The sequence below is a fragment of the Oryza sativa genome, chromosome 2 (genome assembly GCF_034140825.1).
Source record: "Oryza sativa Japonica Group chromosome 2, ASM3414082v1".
In the NCBI taxonomy this organism is placed as follows: Eukaryota; Viridiplantae; Streptophyta; class Magnoliopsida; order Poales; family Poaceae; genus Oryza; species Oryza sativa.
The window spans coordinates 7,261,374-7,264,868 of record NC_089036.1 but is presented as its reverse complement, the minus strand read 5'-3'; the positions used below and the strand labels follow the sequence as shown (position 1 = coordinate 7,264,868).

Here is a 3,495-nt window from a genome sequence, read left to right as displayed (position 1 = left end):
TCACTACACTCATACCTATTTGTTTGTTGTTTTAAATCCAGTCGATTTATGATTATAAGAAAGATATTGATACCACCTTGAAATAAAATTGTTTTTTATTGACTCCTATATTTATGGCTACAATAAGTTATTTATTTTTTGTATGTCATGTAATATTGTCCATATCACGGATGCCCGCCGTCCTCCTCGTCATCGTCGTCGTTGTCACCGTCGTCGCTGCTGTCCTCATCCTCGTCCCCGTCCTTGTCGTGGGGCGTAGGGGGCTAGGGTTGGCTGGGTCTGCCCACTCCCTTCACCGTCGACGCGCGGGAGGGGGAGCTGAATCCGCTGCCCCCGTGCCTCTTCACCATCGGATCCGCTGCCACCGCTCATTCCCACCACCGGATCCGCCGTTGTCGGATCCGTGCGGGCGATGGCCGCCGCGCCTCCCCACCGTCGGATCCGCCACCACACGCCTCACCATCGTCGGATCCGTCACCGCTGTCGCATCCCTCCTCCGCCCTCTCCCACTGCCTGAGCCCTCCACCGCATCGGGAGGGAGGAGAGGGGAGAGGAGGAGTGGGGGAGAAGAGGAGGAAGCCGTCGTCGTCGCCCTTGCCCGCCGCCGGTAGGGTGGAGAGGAGTGGGGGTGGTGGGAGAGAGAGAGAGGACTAGAGAATAAACAAAAGTGAGAATCTTCAGGGGTATTTTTGCATGCGGGTAAGTTAAACACCACATTTTCACGTGTGGATATTTTAAATGGTCCATTTGGAAAAATTGATTCTTGCATACGGGTTTCTTAAGAAACCGTACGGGAAAATCGGGATCAATTTTTGCAGGCACGAACACTTATGGCCTGTCTACAATCTATTCGGGTGCTCATCTAGAAAAATCATTTAAAAGTAGTGAATGGAAAGATGACGTGATAAATCCAACCACATTTTTTTGCTCTTGGTTACACTTAATGCTATGTATTTGTTGGTGAATTAATGTTGTATATAAATAAATTAGTAAGTTGTAAATGTATAATAAAATTTCCTAAATATAAAGCATGGCTGGATTTAATTTTATTAAATTCTCCATGGTTAATTCTGCTCTTTGGAATTTTCTAGGATTTTTCAGAGCTCAACTACTAATTTTAATAATACAAAGAACATTTCAGTAATTATTTAAATAATAAATTAATCATTAAATGATCTTGTTTTAATGTTGTTAAATACTTAGAGTGTCCAAGTATGTTCAAGATTTTTCTTGAAATTATTTGAGCATTGGAAATATTTTTAACAATTCAAAGATTATTTCATTGGTTAATTTATTTGGAGAAGTAATTAAAAATCCTCTCTCTTTCTTGGGCCTAATCCACGAAGTTTACAGCGCCGAAAGTCCGTTTCATGTCCCTACTTCTTCTCCTCTCGGGCCAGCCTTTTTCCCCAAAGTCCACACCACGTCCCAGTCGCTACAGTGCTGTCTTCAACCTCTGGCCGGAGACTGAGCCCGACCCGGCGCCGCTTTCTCCTCCAAATCCTGGCTCCCCTTTCGATCTTTTCCAAAATTGGTTAAGGGGAAATATTTCTCTTATCCTCCTCTTCCGTTTTCCTCAAGAATCGGATCTTATCTTGAAGAAATCAACGCGGAATTGAGCTCGATTCGAGCTTATCTGTCCAAACCGAATCCTAGTTTTTGTGGACAAAGCGGAAGGGGACGGTGACGGACGAAAAAACGCGGGTCAAAGGATGCGACGAGAGGAATAATATGAATCTTTTAATTAGTTAAGATTAAAATTGAGTTTAAGATGTAAACGTAGTGGGGGCTTTGTGTAAAACTTCGGATCGCTACCAAATGTATCGACTCGAATCAAGGGGGCTTTGTGAAAATCGTATCAGAAGAGAAATCGTGGCCGTCGGATCATATGCGTTGCGAAGATCCCCCCTCTTCCGCGTCCGCGCCGGCGCCGCCTCCGCGCCGCGCACCCCTGAAACCTCCCCGCGGGACGCCGGCGCCTCTCCTCCTTCCCCCCACCCCTAGCCACGGATTCCATCGCCGCGGAGGACGAGGCGCGCTCATCGATCCGCCGCTCCCCGTCGACGACGAAGCGACAGCATCAAGGGTTCTAACCACCTCTTCCCCCGCCGTCGCCGTGAGCGCCTTTTTCTCTTCCTCCTTCTCCGGAAGAATTGGGCGGGGGATTTCGCTCTCATCACGAAGGTATCGAAATTTAGTTTACTACCGCCTGCTGTCTTTGCTTATTAATTGCCTTGATAATTCTGAATATTCTGATATATATATTCCCTGGATTCCCAATATACAGTAGTAAGCTTTAGCTGAAGTTTTCCTGTCTCCAATGCACAACATTTTCACCAAATTTTTTTAGCTAAATGTATATGTTATGCATGGTTGTATCTGGTTTAATGAACATGTGTTGGCAGCAGCAGAACAAGCACAGATATGGTAGTTTAAGGAGTCCTCTAAAAATAAAGGAAAAAACAACATCCTAGGAAGTAACTATCATTATACACAGTATGGTAGTTTAGAGGTGTAAAGTTTCTGGTTTTATTGTTTGAAAATGAAATCTAAATACTATCGATACCACTGGAACTGGAACATCATATGTTAACTATTTGGAACATCGATTATGAACACCTGGAGGTTCAACCATGGTCTAGAAGTGATAATAGTGGAAGTTTAGCTAACTGAAATAAACAATCTAAATACAAGGGCATGCATTTTTTTTCCTAGGCGCTCAAAACCGTACATGCATTTTTTTACAAAGCAAATAGATTTGAAGTTGCAGTCAAGTAGTATTTACTAGTTAGGTTATTAAGAATGTCCTGCACTCATCTTTAAGCTTGATTGTTGATCACAACACTTCCCTTCATTTTGAATGAAATATCTTGCTTTTATGCAACATTAGAAGAGAGCATCGTGCCATTTCCTTGCAAGCAGGATAATAAGTATCTACCGAAGCTTCGGTGAAAGCTCAACAAGATTGATGAGGACAAGGATTGAGCCATAGGAAAAGCCAAGGCGGCTAGGGCTGAGCAAATATGCCCTTAACTACCCATTATATATTTTCAGAATTTCTATTGTATTTTTATAGGGCCTGAATTGGATTGCAGAGTTTGGCCTAGAATTTAAGCACTACCAGCCCTAGGCATGTCTTGGCCCCTGGACGAGGATAAATCATATCATATCTACGGTGGATTTTCACCCACCACTTTACTCTCCATTATATATAATGATGATTCTTGCCGCATCATTGCCTCCTAGATTCTCCATTTCTTACCTCCTAATAAAGGCCAAAGCTCCTCACCTTTCGCCACTTGATTAATTGAAATGGCTACATCGATCCTACGTATATTAGCTAACTAATTGAGCACTATTCAACGTTCAAAGGCAGGTCGTGTTCTTGGACTCGTCCACTGATGGACAAAAGCAGATAAAAAAGCTGTAATCCATTGTAAGTTACATCACTGCCTTATCTTTGTGGATAAACAAATTGATTGCCACCATCCTGAG

General features: G+C 43.5%; 1 long non-coding RNA gene across 1 annotated transcript; it reads left to right on the top strand.

Moving 5' to 3' along the window:
- The first annotated feature begins 1,890 nt into the window (after positions 1-1,890).
- LOC9267661 (uncharacterized) lies at positions 1,891-3,232 on the top strand. Its single transcript, XR_001542914.3, has 2 exons — positions 1,891-2,184; positions 2,891-3,232. It is a non-coding gene; the product is annotated as an uncharacterized lncRNA (long non-coding RNA).
- Positions 3,233-3,495: the final 263 nt, after the last annotated feature.